We start from the raw sequence: 20,988 nt of genomic DNA on the forward strand, positions 1-20,988 counted from the left end.
CCTCTTAACTTTTCTCGACTTTTTGTTCAATGGAGCAAATCGATTTTGCAAATGAGGCTTCCATATGGCCAATGGACAAGTGAGAGCGTGTAACGTGCTACATTAGCTTACACAAATGGTGCCATGGATCTTAACGAAGTCTGCTGACAATATATAGTCCTGAAAGCAACTTTAAATAGTCGCATGAAAGATAAAAACCGATTTGTTGTTTCGTTAGTCACTTATTAAAAATTTAGAAGATAAGTCCTCCAAAATATGAATATGATTAGTGAATAATATTTTGAAACTAGAGATGAAGTTTTTGGAATTACCTCTGAAAAATTGGGGGAATTGGCCTTTCAAGAGGCTGAGAAAAATAACATGTCCCACAGATTTAATTAAGAAAAAAGTCTGTTAATACTATAGTCTCTGGTAGTTTGAGATTTAAGCTTCTGGTTTCAGTAATAAAATGTTCAAAAATGTTCTTTGACATTTTAAAGAGCGAGTACAATCTTGCGTCAAACGAAAATTTTCAAAATCGATTGAACAAAATTCTCAACAGTTCAAAAGAGGTTGAAAAGATATTAGATACGAACAGTGTTGCACAGGGTGAGAAAATATCTAGGGGTGAGCAAGGTGTGATGACAACAGCTGTGTTTTGTGTGAGTGCTGGATTTTTTTTTTATGTTCCTCTTATCCGAAAATAAAACATTTTAGAAAATAAATCTATTTTTCTATAACTTATTGGTATTTATGGTATTTATTGATCACCTGTTATAAATATTTGTAAGTTACGGATTAATTTTTTAATTTGATAATGTGATCCATCGATGGAAACTCGATGGTTCGTCCATAGCAATAGTGCTGTGTGGTCCATTCATAGCCCATTGGTCATGAATGGACCACATGCTAATTTTTTTTTAATTTTAATTGTGTGTATTTATCATGAAAGTAAATATTATTATTAAAACAGAAATATACTGAGAAAATGTTCCTATAGTTAACGTCAAATTTGAGTTGAATTTCAATTTCCAAAAAAATTGAAAACTATTATGTGGTTCATTGACGGCAACCTTTCCCTACAGCATGATTTAGAAAAAAGATAAAAGAAACACATTTTACTCAAAACTTTAAAAAACCCATTTACATCCCTTTGCTTCTCACTGACTTATATGATTTACTTTTTTCTTTAAATTGAAATTGTGGTCGATAACTCAAAGCGTAGAGTAAGTTGATTCGAAATAAATTGCTCATCATTTAGAAATCTACGGTTCTTTATTTACTGGTTGCATTTAAATTTAGAAACAAATAATTTTTATAAATGATATTCTTCTTTGCTCTTAAGAACCTTTTTTTCAATTTTTAGTAGCGTCATTTGTTTCTTTTTAAAAGCCGTCAAAAATTGTTTTGATAAGAATACGACTGCTCATTTTCCATACATAGTGAATCGGAAGCTAACCGTATTTTTTATGCAATACAAAGCAATCGTAATTAACTTAAAAATAGCACGACTCGAAAGTGGCTAATTTATTTGATTTATGATTATATTTACGCATATTTACTTAAAAAGTCAAAACTGAACAGGAAAATCATGAATAACTAAATAGAAAAATCTTCAGTGCCGTACTTGTGAAAGCAAACACTATTAGAAGAGGGGAATATGTAATTAAAAAGAAAAGATTACGCTTCGCGATGTTGAGCATGTTTATTTTTATCATTTCTCCTACTTTGAGCGTCTTTTTTTCTTTGAATATATGTCTCGCATATTCTTAAGGAAACTTGATTAAATGAGCGATACATTTTCTTATAAAATAAGTATAATTAAATTTGCTAAAGATTACGAAAAACATTCAAATTACATTCGAGAGCTCTTTCCTTTTTTAATGATGAACGCAAAGTATTATGTATCTATTAGACTATAAATCTCGATAATAATTTAAGATTTTTCATCTCTTATTAAGTGTAGTTAAATGCATGTTATTAATTTATTAAATTTAAAGTAACAAAACTTTTTTTTAATAATTTTCTTTTTTGTTGTTTTTGTATGGCTTTATTGTCCAAACAAGGCCTATGAATAAAAAAGGCCTCTTTTTCTGGTAGTTTACTACAATATTATTTAAAACATATATTCCGTAAGTTATAGTATTACTAGATTAATATGACTTGTCCTCAAGATGAGCAGTTAATAGCAATCCTCGCGTATTTATACAGGGATCGCGCAAAAGAGTTTTAAAATGTTTGTTTTAGAAACCAGTAAGGTAGGGGAGACCGGAGTTAGTTGTTACACGGGGTAAGTTAATATATTAGAATTTAAAAGTAACTGCCAGCTGAAACTGACTTTCCTTGCACTAGATGATAGCACTCACCCATCTGCATTCCCTGACGGTCACTGGAGCGCTAGCAGTGAGTAGCAGGGAGAGTGCTCAAGGAAAGCGGTTTTTTGAGTCTGAAAGTAATTTTTTTTTCCGCTGTTATTTTTCTATTTGTGACGAAGCCGTTGCGGATAACGAATTGATTTCTATACCACGTGAAAACCTACATTTTCAGGTAAGTGCTAACATATTTAAAAGTTTTGTAATAAATAGTTTTGTAAGTTTTTGTAGAAGTTTTGTAGTCAACTACAATTTTCAAAAAAAATATTGCAATAACAAGAAAAATGGACGTACCACTATGAAAATTCTAGGAACGACAGTGGTAAACTAGAAATGAAAAAGATTAAAAAACAGACAGAATAATTACAAATTACAGTCGAATCGCGATAACTCGAAGTTTATCACTTGAATATTTCTTTATCTCCAAGTTTTCATCGAATACCAGACTCTTGACACTGTTGGGAAAACTTCGCATAAATCGAACTACCAATAACTCGAACGTTGTAGACTGTCCCTTGGGTCATCGAGAGTTGACTATAACTACTTTATTCAGTACATATTGCTCCCACTGCAGGCAGCTATGTAGGGATTAATCCGGCGAGTAATACTAGTAAGCATTGATTGTTTCGTGAGGTAACCTTTGCCAAGCCACATCCACTGTTGGGAGCAAGAGAGAACAATGTCTATTGCCAATGGTCCTCGCTTCACGTCACGTCCAATGAGGGTAGAGATTGTTAATAAGTATTTTGTCACCCTGAACCATGATTCTCGAGATAGGACCGGTTGGACAATCGGCGAAATTAGCTAGATCGTAATGTCGCCCGACATTGGTGAACGACCGTTTTTTCTCCGGACAGACAGAAACTAGATTCATCCCTGTAAATTGCTTGAGACCTTTTAATTGTCCAGGTAGTGAGGCTGACAATACGACATGCATCTAGCCCTGTGTTGAGCAGCTTATGGTACCTTTTCTAGTAACTGTATTGAATATCATAGTTTGGGTAGTCTAATGTTTGATCACCTAGACGCCCTTGGCACATACTGACGGCAGTTTGACAGCGGGTCGTTACACCTCACAACTGTTGGAGCATGTGTTGTTCTGTTCTTGTTTCAGGCCACCTCCAACACAGTATTGCAGCAAGACTATTCCAGACTGAATGTTACGTGTGTAACTCACACCCTGAGGCTGACACCCTCTCCAGATCTGATCCCAACACCTGTGGAATCTTTTTAGACGTGACGTGAACCAAGGACAACGAATTGGCCACGAAACATTGTTCTGCTCGCAGCAGTGGATGTGTCTTGGCTAAGGTTACGTCGAAAAACCATCAATGAACTCATTGACAGCATTTCTCGCCGGGTTGAGGCCTATGTAGCTGCAGGTTGTGGACGAATTAAATACTAAATAGAATGGTTCATTTTTAATCATTTTTGTCTGTTTTTTAATCATTTACATATCCACTGCTTACCCACCTGCAATTTTCATGGCATTACCCTATTATTTCTTAGTGTATTTAAATTTATTGTTTGAAGACTGGAATTTCACGGTGAACGGTTGAACCATGTTTGAAATTTTTGATAGGCAAACGCATAGGCAAACTTCCTCTCCATTATTGAGTGGGAATTGTTTTTGAAAATAGACCAGTTTTCTGTGGAATTATAACGTATGGTTATCTACTTATATTTAATGTACTGGATGATTTTTTTCCACAAGTTAAGATGGGTGATAATACTTATATAGACAACCAATAACACTGCGCGCCAAAAAAAAAAAAAACTTAACACTGCTTCTGACACCATTCCTGCTGATTTTGATGCAAAAAAATCACTTGAATCTAAATATGACCACCAGCATTACATCTTACTTTTTCAAAATGGCACCCTTCTTTTTTTTAAATGTTTTTGAGTTTTTCACAGCTGTCATTTTTTATTTAAAGGGGAAGAGAGTACTATATTAACCATTAACATTCTTTGGGGCAAAAGAGGCTGCATTATCTTTATGAAACATTATAAGACTATCTAAGAATATCATTATAAAGAAGAAAAGTATCGACACATGAAAAATTTTGCAATATTGTTCATATGAATATATTTTATTTAAAATCAAAAAATTAAGTTAAAAAAAATATAAGAACTTCAGCCCGAACAGTTTTTTAAGCGCAATAATAATAATAACAATAATAATAAAGTAGGTACCTATTAAAAAATCAAATAGTATTTAATTTCAATACTTTTTTATTTGTTGCATCAAAAACTAAAATTTTAAAGAGTAAATTGTAAAATAATGTATGGTGTAATCATATCTAAGGTACAAGAAACAAAATAAGTTTCTGGTCATAAAAAACTGAGGTCATATTCTAAAATTAGGAAATAATACTTAAGAAACTAAACAAAAGCATTAGAAAGCGTTTTCTTTTTCGTTGGAAAGAGTTAAGTAGCAGTATTGGTCTATTCCAAGCCCGTCGTTATATATTTTGCTCTATCTCACCATCCCTTAAATTGATGATGTTACCCATCTGTGTAGCTAAACTTTAGTAACTCCCCAACCCTCACACAGAATTCTAAAAATTTCTTTTGGTATTTCAAGATTGCAGAGTTTCGGAAATGTATGTAGGTCAAATGTTTGTCGGTCAGACAAATAGAGCAACAGTACTTTCTCTCAGCGTACGCTGTAAAAATTGTTCTTCATTACATAACTTTGTATAGTAAATGTTATCTATTCCATTAGCTGAAGCAAACTCTAAAAGAAAATATTCAAAACTATTTTCGTCTCATACATTGCTAGAGCGGGGAAAAGACTAAAACGCGGGCACTAACTTAATATCAAGATACGCGACTACACCCGGGTTAAGAACGCATCAGTGCGACATCGCAAAGTGAACAGAGTAATAACATAAATAGTACGGAATCAATAGAACTGAAAATGAGACATCTTTCGTGTGGTAAAAAGCTCACATATTGAACATTTGTTACTGGGAAAAAAATATACTGGGTAAATATACTTTTTAATTTCATGTAATGTTTATCTTATTATGTGTGATTATTCGGAAAATCTAAGAAAGTTTAATCAGGTCCTTCTTTTGTGCCCTTATCATTTGCACTACTGATATCTTCAATATAGATTGAATAAAGCTTTAGAACTTGTTTCTGCATCCCACACCATAGTACTGCGTAGTATTAAAAATATTGATCTACACACAAAAACGTTTTTATATTTTTGCTTGTCGCTCATCTTTTGGTAAGTTGATTTGCAATAAGTGTTTGATCAATAGTTAGAATTAAAAACATTAAAATTTATACTTCCTCAGAATTTCAAAATGAAGGAAACGAACTGATGTGTGCATCACATGACTTCCTTTTACTCCAATTTAATGTCATTTTCCCATTAATTTTAATGTGATTCAATAGTTTATTCTCTAAATATCACAAATAGTGGCCAAATTGAAACAAATTTAAAAAAAATCGCCAAATTTGTCGCCAAGTTACTTGGAGGTCAAAAGACTGGCGATAGATCGCCAAGTGTCCGACAAATTATAACACACCTTGAGTTTATATCGAAATTAACAATGATTTGCTCCCAAAAAGGCCAAAAGATCCTTTCAGAAACACCCGAATGCAACCAAAATAAGAGGTGCACGACTAGACCCCAGTAGGAGTCGACGTACCAAATTTCAACTTTCTAGGATATGCCGTTCTTGAGTTATGTGACATACATACGCACATACGTACATACGCACATACGTACATACGCACATACGTAAATACGCACATACGCACATACGTAAATACGCACATACGCAAATACGCACATACGCACATACGTAAATACGCACATACGCACATACATAGTACATACATACGTACACACAGACGTCACGAGAAAATTCGTTGTAACTAACTCGGGAATCGTCATTACGGATATTTCGCGTGTCAATACGTTCTTAGGCACTTATCCACGTCTGATGATCGAGTCGAAAAAAAATCTCAATATTGATTCGGGGGTGAGTAAAATAGAAATTAAGGTCGAATTTGGAGTGAAAATTTTTTCGCGAATACAATACTTCCTTTTTTGTGAAAGTAAGTTAAAAATACTAGTTTGAGCTATATTTCCATTTCAAACATTTTCTAAGCTTACGAAAAAAAAAATATACTAAGTAATTTTGGTAGTATATTATACACTGAGAAAATTGATAACACTTTATAGAACATTTGAAAAAAATCAGTTATGTACTAGAAAACGATGTTTCAGTAGAGTCGAATAAAAGTAGCACATGCTCTTGATAAAGCATTAGTTCTAGTACACCATAACATAAACATATCAGAAGCAATCTTGAAAATGATACGAAAACCTTTAATGCTTTGAGTAATAGCCTTCGGCTCTTTCCAGCTGAATGTAAAAGATGTTTGTTTATCGTATTTTTTCTTAGGATCGTTGTATAAAGCTGATAATCAAATATTTGTTTTTACTTCTGCGAAGTTTTACAGAGTACATTACATGAAAAAGTATAACAGCTGTTTTTTCAGAAAACAGCTTGTACTTAAGAGACGGGAAAAAGATTTGGTTACCTTCCTAATGGCTAAAATGCTCCGAGAAATGTAGAAATTTCCTGTGGGATTTTTGAGAAAGGTTTTTCTTAAAACTCCCTAGTATTTCGTTGAAAAAAAAAAATCTTTACACTTTTGCTTCTGGTGAGTAACATTGACTTGCAAGGGCGATAAGATTATTTTAAAGTTATGAGGATTTGGATAAGATCTCAAAATTTCGGGAGTGATATAAAAATATCTAGGTGTTTCACAATTGGTTTACGTAACCTAATAGTCAAATTTGAAATTTGTAGCTCCATTCCGATGTGATTTTTTTTAGTCAACATATGTTTATCGCACGAAAACCAATCTGAATTTTGACTCGTTGTTTGCAATCTGTATCTAAAGTCGGTTTGTCTCTCATTTAAAAACAAAATAATCAATATTTTGAGCAAGTGTTTTTTTTTTCTCTCTTTAGAAAATTAATCATTTCGAAAGTTAAATCTGAATTTAACAATTTTACCATGCTGGAACCAAAGTGAAATATTTTTTCACTAACAAGTTACCAACTGTAGGACAAGTCTTGAACCTCTAATGCTGCAAATTTAAAGGAAAGGAACACTTATCATTATTTTACGTTGACCAAAAATACAATAACTCTCGATTTTTCTAAGTGCACTGGCATTTAAATAAAGATAAAACATTTTACCAACATAAATTATCAAAAGCTTACATGAAAATTAGTCAAGGTCATGCATAAATAACTTAAAGAAACGTAAAGCAGATAAAAGTACTGTGTGACAAATATCGTCGAATATTTAATTACAATTGTACCTACTAGGTTGCGTACATACAGTCTGTTAAAATTTTTGCTAACTTTAAAGTCAATTAATGTAGGACACCTTTTATCATTATATGTAAAGTATCGAGGCATTTCTTAAAGCGGTCAGTTCAAGACTCAAACTTTTATTATTCCTACGACTGTTCCATCTAACTATTTATACAAGAAGTTCTGTCTAGAACTAAACGAGCCTACTTTCCTGTATACCAATATCGACTTTCTAGCATCTGATCAGTATTCTTAAAATTAGCTAAAACCGTAAATTATTTCAAAGATTTTTTTTTAATATTTTAAGTTGATTTCGAGAAAGAAAGTATGCTTCGCTCTTCTAAAGAATTAGATGCGAAAAAAATAAATAAAAGAACAAATAAAATAGCAGCACCTTTTAAACAAAGCAGCTAAATACATTTTTCCCATCAAAAAAAAAAAAAAAATCTTCAACCGCTTTCAAAAAGGAAAAAGAAAAAAGAACTCAAATTAAAAGCTCATTAAAATAATCATATAAAAAAATCGTTTGTTTTTCCCCTGTTGCCAAAAAAAATTTTAAGAATGAATTAATGTACTTTCAAAAATAAATAAAAACAATAAAATGTCAACTTAAAGAAATAATTTTCACTGTCGAAAAAAAATCGTCTGCGCATATCTTTAAGTAGAAACATAAAGGACTCCAAATTTCTCCGCCAAAAACTGAATACATAAATTAAAACTTTAGCTTGAAAATAAAATCAAAACATACAGTGGCTCCCAAAAGTGTTCGTACACCAACGACTTTCAAGGGCCCTATCCATTGGTTAGAATTAATATTTTGGAATAGGTATTTAATTATAAGATCTATGATTAATTTTCAACAAAACGACATATTTTTTTTTTAAATATTAATACTTAATTTTTTAAAAATCAAAAACCAAAAAGTGCCGGAAATTTTATCTTACAAAAGTCTTCGAACACTTTGAAAAATGTCTATATATTATTGAACAATCTAACATTTTATTAAGTTATTATTTTATTAACTATCATGCAGTATCAATAACACCTTTTAAACGTCTGGAAATAGATTTCATTCTTTTTTCTTTCTTTTTTTTGCGTAATTTCTGAGTAAGTGTTCAACCACACTTCGAGTCTTATTGTTACTAACTCTATTTTCGTTTCAAAACCGTATTTACGTAACTAGCCTCCAGATATCTCTAAATATGTTACATTAAGTTCAAAGCTGGAGATTGAAGGGGTATTTTCTGAATTTTAGAACCATTTTTGAGGCGCTAGACGCAAACGTTGAAAACCGTGTGCTTCTTATCGTTGTCTTCGTAAAAAACAAAGTTGTTTCCGATAACTAAATTTTTGGCTAATAGTTTAAAATTGGTTTTTAAAATATTTAAATGAACAGCATGATTCATTATTTCAGCAAAAAATTCCAAACTACCAAGTCCTGATGCAGATATACACCCTCACACAAGAACGCCTTCATCGTCCTGATTAACTTGTTCAACTAAGTTCTTAAGATTAAGTTCTTAATTTGTTTCTTCTACTTACAATTATAAACCAAATTATACAATTAACCAAAAATATTGAATTCATTTTTATCTGTAAGTAAGATGTAATTTCAAAACGTTTTGAGGCTTATTTATCATTGATTTTGCGACGAAAAGCGTAAGCTTTCTGTTTTTCGCAGGGCCAAGAAAATTTCTGCGGGAAGAGGTCCCATTTAATCCAGCTAATCAGAGAACTTGGCGAACAATTTTAGGTGAAAATTAAATGTAAATATTTTCATTTAACTCTGCATAAACTTTTACAGCACTCAAATGTGTCTTTTTCGTAATTTTTTTAACTGTAAATATCCGATCATGCTTTGTCAATTTTGTCGGTTGACCTTTTCTTACCTTGTTTTCGGTCCGATTCTTTTCTTTAAAGCATTTTATCAAGCACTTTAGTATTGAATGGAATAAATTAACTAATTTAGAGACATTTCAAACTAATTTACCGCTACTGTGAGGAAAAAATTCAAATTTCGAATAGTGTTTGTGGCTTTTTACGAATACCGACCATTTTAAAGTAATAAGCACAGTATTAAGGAATAAATAAACAAAAAATTGAAGCCAAATGACTTCTAAGGGTCAACACAATGCAAAAATAATAAAAAAAACGAGATATGATAATTTTAATCATGAATTTATTCGAAAATGTTTGAGTGTACGATGACTTTTGTGGCAAATGATTTTTCTGTTTCTTCGTTTTTTTTACCCATTTCAAAAAGAAGATCCGTCAATATTTTTAAAAGAATACAGGGATTTATTTAGAATGACATAGCAATGATGTGAAAAAAAAAATTGGACTTCATATTCGAATTCAGTTTTGCGTTATTTTGGTTTTACTAAAAAATTTTAAAGTGTACGAACACTTTTGGGAGCCACTGTATTTAAAACAATTATTTCACAGTAAAAACCATGGTTGTGTAGTCACTGTCGGAGTCCATCTGATTTTGGGACAAACGAGTTAGATTCGAGAGCCGAAAGTTTTAAATTCAAAGACTCGGAGTTGGAATCGGTCATTTCCCCAAAAAGTCCGCAAGTCTGCCAATATTTGCAGAGACGGAGTGGGACTTATTATTTGATACAGGAGTTGGAGTCAGAGTCGAATTTCTAAGAGTCGGAGTCAGCAATTTTTCCTCCGTGCATAAGTTTTTGCCAAAGCCACGAAGTCAGATTCAAAGTCGGGAAGTCGGAGTCCGAGTAATTTCGGGCACAGGAGTCGGAGTCGGAGTCAGGAGCAACAAAACTATCGGAGTTGGAGTCGGGAGTAGGTCGTCAAGAGCTATTTCCAACAAAGTTTGTTTGAAGTAAATCCGCCTTAAGTTCGGAATCTATATTGACTTTCAGTTTCCCCGTAGGCGTTAAGAGATTTGAACTGTTCAAAATTGAGCGAAAACTTGTTCAAATAAAAAAGATATTTTCGACACATGTTTTTCATCAAAAGCTTTTCCCTACAAAGTTCGTTTGGAGCCACTTCACCTCTAAGTTAAAGATTTATTTTTGCCTTGAATTTCCCCGTAGGCGCTAATGTTAAGTTTTTTTGAACTGCTCAAAATTGAACGAAAAATTGTTCAAATCAAAAAGTGAATTATGGGAATGAGATGTCTTCGCCGAGATCTTTCTAACAAAAACAAAAAATGTTCGAATCAGACTATTCATTCAAAATTTATTAGAGGGGGACAGACAGACAGACCGACAGACATTTTCCCCATCTCAATACCCTACTTTCCAATTTTTAATTTTTCAATATTTATCAAACTATTTTATTTATTTTGACTTTTTTTTTTTGTTTTTCGGGATATTTTTAAGATGCATTAAGCCTTCGTTCATGCCTTTTTCTTCTTTCTCTGAATTTTATTGGGAAAGTAGGCTAATAGGGTCTGATGGGGGAAAGTGGTCAATGGAGTGAAGTGGTAATATTTCAAATAAAAGGCTATATATTTGAAATAAATTGAAGAGTGGGGGTATTTTTTTTTAATTTTAACAATAAGGAATTAAATTTTTAAATACAAATTTAAATTCCGCAATACTTTTTTTGGTGAAAAAAGTCCAAGTTGTATGCTTATGAATCATTTTAAAATGTGTTTGTTAAATTGTTTTTTCTTTGTAAAATTTTTTTCATTACAATTTTTATCAGATTGGTTGTGCAAGCTGCTTCCAGAATGTCTTAAGCACACCTCTTCGTAAACAGTTAAGCTGGATTCGTTATACCTAATATTTCAGAAACAACTTAAGTAAGATCGGGTAAAGTGGTTATCATTTAAACTTAACATATATCCCTTACCTGTGATTACATCATTTTTTATACGGCTGATATCAGTTACATATTAATTTTACTTAACTTTTACTGTTTTCAAGGTAAATTGGATTAGATAAAACTGAGCTTTAAAGTTATATATATTAACTGAATCAGTGCATATTTGTAATCCTATAATATATGAAAAACTCTTAGCATTTTTTCTGCAGCCACAGCTTCAAATTCATTCTGGTGGAAAGTGTTTTCCCTATCTCCCAAAAATTTTTCATTTCAGTAAAAAGTAGAAGCTTAGAACAAAAAGTTTTTCACATAAAGAATAATCATATTTCTTCCTCCTGTTTTTTTTCATAAAGTAACATTTTTCCAGGTTTCTTTTTGGGTGTAATATTTTCTTATTGTGTAATTTTTAGGTAATTCAAACATTATTCAGAAGTTATCTCTAAATATTTACTAAAGAAAGAAAACATTAGTAGTCCTCAAACTTCCTTTGATAATATTAAGGAAATTCAGGAGTAAAACATGATTAAAATGTTTGTTGAACCAACTTTTCATCACGATTTTGACCATCAAAAAATTGTAACTTGTTTAAATAAAGTAAATTTCATTAAAAGACTAAGGTGTGCTCACCATTGAAAAAAAAACGTTATTATGATTGTTTTACATCTAATTTTCTTAACTATCACCGCTTTACCCCATCCCAGGTCATTAACACATATGAAAAAGAAAATTCATTTTAGAAATTTAAATCAATGTTTTTCTTTAAGAAAATCCAGTGAAGTATGTTCTTTGTTAAGGTGACGTAAAATAACAACGAAAAAATTTGAAGTTTAAAAACTTTTCTATTCATTATTTAGGTAAGTTGAAAAACCTGGTTTTTATGATCACTTTACCCAGGCACGGGACATCTCCGCCGCAAAGTTTCTCTGCCATTCAACCCATGAGACATCTCCGCCGCGTATTTTCCCGCCGTTTTCGTAGAACAGGATAACTCCGCCGATTGAGCTGGTAGGGTGAAATATTTGGCGAAGTAAAAATTGGCGAAGTTTAAATTGGTTTACGCTCCAACCTCTATTTAAAAAAAAGAAAAAAAAAAAAACTGTTTGATTTGATTGGTACTTTTGTACCAATCAAAGTACCATACCTTAAGTACTCTTTTTTTTTCGCATTTTATTGTACGTATTGCGGATTCGAACCGTAAATATTTTTGTAAAATTTTGTTTTACATTCGCTTTATACAATGAAGAGTTAATATAGATTACAATACCGTATACCCTTGTTTACGTGGGGGGTTACGTTCCATGGAAATATTGCGTAAATCAAAACCACGTAAATTAAGACTTAATAGTTGTGTTAAAATAGGGGTTATGTTCCATAGAGGCAAAAAAAGTTCAGTCTAGTGATAGATAAATATATATAAAGAGTTTAATATATAGTGCAGCTCTGGTTAGTTGAGCTGTGACCTTGACTATGTTTACCTGTTTTGGGGGAGTTTAGTGATAAATAGACTTATTATTCGCTCGGATTTTAGTAGGAATATTTTTGAAGAACTACCAAGAAAGTTTTTCAACTCAACTTTGCGGCAATTACCCTCGCTATTTTCCGAAACAGAGGAAAACATTGTCAGAGTCGGAGATCAACTTCTCAGAGCCTCACAATATATTTATACCTAAACATATGCACCGTGTGTATTAAGAAAACATAAATTAACTTAGTGTTTATAAAACAGAGCTGGTTATGATATCTAGAGGAGGAAGAAGATTTCCAAAAACACCTAAAGCTTTTGTAGAAAAAGCAGTTGTTTTTATTAAATAAACACTTAGTGCTGCTGCTGCAGAGGATGATGAATATATGACTAATAAATGAATACATAATTAGGCATTAGTAGAGATATAATCATTAGTAAAATTTCTGAAAATCTTGAAGTGGTGAAAAAAAAAACGGGTTTTTCTGAAAAAAATGGAAAAAAATGAAAAATTGATTTCTTTTTATGAATAAAAATAGGGTTTCTTAATAGATTTGTTTTTCTTGGAACATATACAGGGTTAAGCATTAAAAAACAGATGCAATCCAGAAATATTCTTTTTCTGCTTGACAGAAATATACATAAAGTTAAGCTCTATTAGAAAAAAAAACAGCGTTTTTAAGCACTTTTATTATACTTGGCCTGATTGTCGCGGAAAAATCTGAGACCTGCTTTCGCTTATATCTCAACAACTGACCACTGAGAAATTTCGGGATCTCACTGAATGATTTGCCTAATCTTAAGGTACGACTTCACGATGAAAAAATAAAATTCTAAAATAAAATTATTATTTCGGCTCGGTGGAAAGCAGCAAAATTCATGTACTTTCCCAATTAAATTTAAAATATGAAACCCATTGTTACAAATTTTATTGCCTTGCAACAGTAATGTTAATAGTAATCATAATGAAAACTTAGAATGAAGGCTTCTCTGAAACATGCATGAAATGTATTCCATATCATTGCTCTCAGCTATGCCAATGATATATAACGGGGCTAAGTAAAGAGACATTAGGATCTTCATCACGAGTAACTTGTATGTTTTGAAACATAAGTTAGTTTGGGAAATCTTTCATACTTAAATGGTTTTAGTTATATTAGAAAACAAATAAATCCTAGAGAGGAACAAGGATTAATTTTTAGTGCCAATATTTAAAGTTTTGAACATGTATACAGATTTTTTCATTTTAGTATGGAATATTTATATGAAAAAATAAGGTGAAGTTTTGTGATAGTAATATTATTCTATTTCTGAAATACATTTACACTAAAAAGAATAAAATGACAGAATTTTTGAAAAAATACTAAGCACTTTTCATAATGCACTCAAAAGGGCAAAATAACTTTTCTGGATCAGAAAGAACAACGTAAGTATTCCTGTAGTTGTCAAAAAAGCCAAGAAAATGCCACGACAAACGAAGAAAAGTGCGGTTCTAGTCATTTCAAACCAAAATCTCCCAATAAGAAAAGTATGCATGTTTCAACACTCAAAATTATGATTGAAAGCTACATAATGAGAAGATATTCTCTTAATGACTTGAGCCGCACGTTTTTCGTTTGTGGTGTCATTTTGTTCGAATTTTTGAAAACTACAGAAATACTTTAATTGTCCTTTCTGACCCAGAAAAGTTATTTTGTCCTGTTGAGTGCATTATGAAAAGTGTTTAGTTTTTTTTTTTTTTTTTTTTTTTCAAATTCTGTTATTTGTTTTATAACTGAGAGGTTTCTTGGTTTAATACCAGAAATAAGTCAAATCGACGTGCAACCAATAATATTGGGTAAGGTGTCCAATCATAACAATTACATTTTCTAATTTAAACTGCCCTTTAAACTTGAAATAATATTAGTAATTATTGACTTTCAAACATGATTGATATTGTTTGAAAGCAAAATCAGTATGAATTCCCTTTTTTGCAATGTAACTTTATTGTCTGAAAATGGAAGCTATTGAGTTTTGACAATGGTTGAAAGTAACGCGGTACAAGGAGCGACGCTAGTGTAGTAACTAAATTTTTTAGTAGTTTGTCCTCTAGCGCACTACTTTTTTAAAAAAAGTAGTGTAGTGAACAGTTCGATACAAAAAATAGTAGTTTGTAGTGATTTCTCGAAACTACTTTTGAATAAATTTAAATCACTGAAACGAAATGGCGGCTCCCATTTCCAAAAAAGGGGGTCAGTGTAGCAGCCCCCGCCCTCTTGGCGACAATCTTGGCACTATATTATGAACACTAATTGTGTACACTATATATTATATATGTAGAAAAGTTTGGTTATTGTTATTTAAAAAAAAATTTAAAAAAAAACTGATAATAAATTAAGAAAAATAAGTCATATATGCTACTTAAAATTTTTAATCAAGATTTGCAACTTCTATGTAACTAGATTAGAACCCTGTGCATAAATAAGTTTTATATATTATTAAATATGTATGCTTGAAAGTTCACATTCAATAACATTTCAATATAAAACATTGCTTTATTAGATATTATTCGCTTTTGATATTCTCTTACAAAATACAATTTTACTGAAAATAGTTATCACGCAAGTGATCACGTGTAATCAATCACGAATGCTCCTTTGACTTTCTCCTACATTTGGCCTTGTAGTCCCTAAGCGATTTCCTGGAATCGGTAGGGAAGGTACGCTTATTCAGAGAATAAAGGGGTTGGAAGATACTTGCAAGTCCTAGTAGAAAGATATTAGATTGCAGCTGCATCAGGCAACATTCCATTTTATTTTTAATTGCCAACATTTTTTGAACTCAATTGGTGACTAAATAGCTGAATTCTTGGATTTCAAAAGTATTTTTCAAAACGCTAACTTATTTTTATATATATATATATATATATATATATATATATATATATATGGTTTACACGCAAGTCAGACGTTAATAATACATTGTTCAGAAGGAAACTAAAAAATACTGGTTAACGTTGAATCTTAATTTTTGCAACTGAAAATTACATTATTTGTCAAATAGCTCTTGACTTGGAATTTTGGAGACAAAATAAAGAGTGAAAAATCTGCTGGATTAAAATTATATTCGTAATTTTTTTTTTTTTTTTTTGCTCTCTTTCTGAAAGAATTAGTAGCCTATTCTCCTGACGTTTTATTTATTTATTGATTTTTATTCCATTCATTATTTATTTCATTTTCATATTTATTTATTTGTCTCTTAGAGATTTTGCACTCAGGATTTCTCGGAATCAGTCAGACGGACTAGTATTTGTTCACCAACATTCAATCGAGACATTCATATGATTTAAATGCATTCTTCAGTTGAAATATATTTATCTTGGGGACAAAATTAGCTAAATATTCCAATTATTCTATTAAAACTAAATAGCTACAGCAAGTAAAATATATACAATAAATAAATATATATGTACAAAATATTTTTGAAAACGTGTCATACTGAACTTTTACTTTAAATGAACTGTCAAGCTGTTCAACAATAACTTCTGTCAAGGTTTCTAATGCGCTATATTAGGTCTATGTTTGCGATCTTTCTCAAAGCAGCACGTGAATTAATTTCGTGCATTTAGATTCGCTGTTTGTCGCCAAAAGATGATGTGTTGCCAAGAATGAAAGTTTTAAACCGGTAACGCAGTAACCCCTTTTTACCCCTGAAAATGGCGCGGCGGATTTGTGCTGTGCAAAGTAATAAGTGGGGGATCTGAGTAGCGGCGGACAAGTTCTATGCGGGGAAAAGGACGAAAAAACTTGCGGCGAAGTCCTGTTCCGCTTTACCGAACCAGTCTCTTTACTGTTTAGGGATAACATATAACGTGCATTACTTTTTCATTTTAAAGTTAATTTATCTAGGACACCTTTCATCAGCATTGAACTGTTCCTTTAGTCGACCGCTTTGAAGATAAATGTTCCCCGACCCCAGCTGTCAAATGAAGTTCTTTATAAATATACAGACCGATGATTCTCGATGGGATGTCACGGGAGGTCACTGCAACCTTCCAAATATGTCCTTCTCCAGCAATTTTTTTCTGACGATTCGGCAAATTGTCGAGTCCCACTCGGCAAAATTATCATCTGGAAAACTTTGAAGTTCTATTCGGCAAGCTGGGAATTTTTTACTTCCCAAAATGTTTGAGGCGGCCCAAAAATATATACATATGTATAGGTAATGGATCAAAAAATTTCAAAAAAGAAAAAAAGAAATATTAATATTTTTTCTTGCCGATAATTTAGCTACTGCTGTGTTCTATATTGTTATAAAAAGCATTTTGGTTTAATATTTTGTTATTCTTTTAAGTTAAAATCTTTAAGAACCTATATGTGTAATAGTAAAGATTTCCTTGTTTTACCTGTGTTTTTTGAAAGTTCATTGTCTTTCACGTGCCCTTTCAACATCCATACCAGAAATTAGAGCATTGTTGATATATTATGTACTGCGTAAATTTAAAACGAACATGTTACCTATTTCGATAAAAGTAGTTACTTAGGAATTTTATTAGTATTTTAGTTCGTTTCACTTAGTTTGTTCTTTTCTATCTAGTTTTTCAATGTTGTGCAGAGTTGATTTTATTACTTTTTCAACATAATTAATCAGTGTGTTTCGTCATTAACTGCAGTTTTTTTTCTTTTCTACATAGTTTATCACTGTTGCGCGTAGTCAACAATTTATATTATCTAGTCAACATAAGTATTTTCTGTGTTTTGCCATTAGTTTTACTCGACAAAAATATAAAATGGTCCTTAAACGTAACAACATGTTTCATATTTTGATCGCAGAAGCTAATCTGAGCAGAATATGTACCACAATGATAGTTAAATTTGGTTAGATCAGGAAACTTAATTAATTTAAGCCCACGCTTCAGTTACTATGTAGACGGAAAAGCAAACATAGCTCCCTTTTGCAAACATTACCTGATAGAGTAAGCTTCTGTTGTGCACTGTTTCAAATACACTGTAACAATTGTCTTAGTAACTGTTTTAATAACTTTTGTGAAACTAATTCAAGCTGATAAACCTTGAAAAGGAAAATATCTTTAAAATAAGATTAAAAAATGCGAATGGTGCAAAAATAAAGAGTAAAGTCAAAAGATAGTAACAATTTTCAACGAAATAATAAACGATAGTAAAGGTATTTAAATTATTGTTAAATGTTTGATGTCAAAAAAAAAAAGTCAGTGCGTCCAAAGTTTTAACGGATAATGCGATTTGAGAGGGGGTAATAGCTTAAGTCACATATTCAAAGTCACATAAAGCAATTGGTAACGATGTGAAATGATTGCACAGATCAATCATATGAGTAAAATATTTAGATCACATTGAAGTGGAAAATAAGGAAACAATCTCTAGCACATTAAAACGCTAAATTTAAAAGTATTGCGGCATTTTGTTTCTTTTTACCCTATTTTCCCAGTAAAAGTTAGAGAAAGTTAAAAAAAAAAACCTAAAATAAGGCTTAATGCATTTTTAAATTATCGCAAAAAAAGTCAAATTAATAAAATAAATAAATATTGAAAAAATTAAAATTTTGAAAGTGGCATATCTGCTTAAATTCACACACAGAATAAATGCATTTTATAAAAAGGAATTTTTAACCCTTCAAGCGGCCGTGACGTAAAATTCCTTCACCCAGCGATGTATCGAAGAGCGGCCGTGTCGAAAAATTTCGCCAGGAATATTCTTCCATAGAATTTTACGCCGCAGCCGTTCTCGAAGAAGAATATTCAAGGCCAAAATTTTCGACACGACCGCTCTTCAATACATCGCTGGGTGAAGGAATTTTACGTCACGGCCGCTTGAAGGGTTAATAATGAGGTATAATTGCAAACATTTTAAGATTATGTCGCTATTTCTAGTAAAAACGAATGGAAAATTTAATATTAACACACATAGTTTTTTTTTTTTTTCAATTTTTTTTTCTGTAAAATTATCATTTTTTCTTTCTGTATATATACACTGAAAGAAGGACGCTTTTAAAACACTGCCTTGTCATTAAATAACCGGCTTATTCATGAAACGCGTTCGGTTATTAGAGATGGCAAAGCGTATTTCCGTCAGCGCAAGTAAGAGTCGGTACTAGAAGGTTTTTTGTTTTTCACATGCATCCCTTCCAAAAAAGCATCTAAAAACAAAAACAAATGGCTGATTTTCTGCGTCAGTGATTTTCAGGAAAGAAATTCATACACTAGAAATAGCTTTTAAGTATTGCGTAAAATACTCTCAGTTATAGTGGCTAGACTTAAAAGCATTTCTATTAACCTTTTTCATTCTATGTTATGGGTTACGATATGTCGATATGTCGTTCCTTTTTCTCCCTTCCTCTCCCCTCCTCTGTCTGGATTCCAGACAAACAAATAAAAATGACAAAATAAAATTTAGGCATCATATAAGATTAAATGTCTATCGTAAATCAATTACAAAAGACAAATTAATATGTTTTTTTTTTTTTTTGTAAAATTAAATTTTTTTAAGGCACACCTAAAAAGAAATGCCAATTGAAGTGATTGGAATGTTCAGTATAATACATTACATAACCAGTTTTTTGATTGTATATTGGAAAGAATTTTTGGTGATGCTTTTCTGCATATTGTTTTCCGGAACTGCTCAACATTTAAAGAAGTATATTTTTGTATCCTTTCATGACAGCTAATGATCAAAATTTTACCAAATGGGGCTTTTTTTAACCAGTAAAATGGTACATTTGGAGTAAACAAATCCTTATATATTATTTCTATAGCCTGTTTTTTGTCACAAAGCAAGATCTTTCTCATTTTTTTTTTATCGAGATCTATGATTCACCCCTCATTTTAAAGCTTATCTTGCAGGCTAATGACGAAAAATAGACCCACGGTTTAAAAATTGTTTTTTTTTTTTTTTTTTTTTTTTTTTTTTTTTTTGTCAAAAAACCTGTTTTAAAACATCGGACTGAGGTTTTCGGTTAAATTTATAAGTTTAACTTGCTCTGCGACCGACGGAGCTGAATGGCTCAATCGGCAGAGTGTTCGTCTGGCAACTAGAAGAACGAGTGTTCGGCCCCAGCTCGGACATTGAATAAATGAGATGGGAGCGCTCCTTGCTGTTACGAAAACTTGATTCAACCTGTAGCTAAATTGGTTCTTAATTATAAGGGTTTTTTTTTTTTTTTTTTTTTTTAAGCTTTGGCCCCTGTCAGAAAAAATAAAGCATAATCTAAGCGATAATATATAAGAATCAGGTTTAAGTTTTCAGACTACAAGGGAATAGTTTTTTGTTTAGAAAAAATAATTCTTCTAATTATACAGTTTTTGACCCTTTGTTCAAAATAAAAAAAATACTACCCGTATTGAAATTACGCTTTTCATTTAGTTAACCAATGCGGAGTAAAACTAACAACTCGATGAATAAAACACCATTTTTTTTTCTTTTTTTCGCAAAAAACAATAGCCAGTCACATTTTTACTACATTCGAAAAGCTGCGCTTAAAAAGCGAACTTAGTTAACTGATTTTGTATTTAAACCGTTCAGTTAAATGATGAACACCTACTGCCATCTTAAGCCATAACGGTTCAAGCAGCCTGCGATAAAAAATTGTATAAGTTTTAAAAAATAAAAACACTTTTCTTCAAAACTTATCTCAGGGTGTATCAGTACAGCGTTTACAGACTTTTTGGGCAGATAGAATACACTTAAACGATGGGAAATCACACAGCAATGCATGGTCGGAAACGCTTTCCTGGCGCGGTAGTGACAACACAAATCACCAAAAAGACAAGACACGAACAAGAAAAGAAAACATGTTTATTGTCCGAAGTACAGCAAAAAAATAAGAAAAAAGAACATGAAGGAGCCTACGAAAGTCATCAAAATAGGTGTTTGAAATTGCGACCCCGAGAGAAAACAGAAGATTAAGACTAGAAAACATGTTTATTAATTTTAATACAGCCAAAATACTGGTTTTGTGAGGTGCATACGATAGATGTTGTTACATAAACCGAAGCATCAGATGACGGTGCATGC

The sequence above is a fragment of the Uloborus diversus genome, chromosome 1, assembly GCF_026930045.1.
Source record: "Uloborus diversus isolate 005 chromosome 1, Udiv.v.3.1, whole genome shotgun sequence".
Taxonomy (NCBI): domain Eukaryota; kingdom Metazoa; phylum Arthropoda; class Arachnida; order Araneae; family Uloboridae; genus Uloborus; species Uloborus diversus.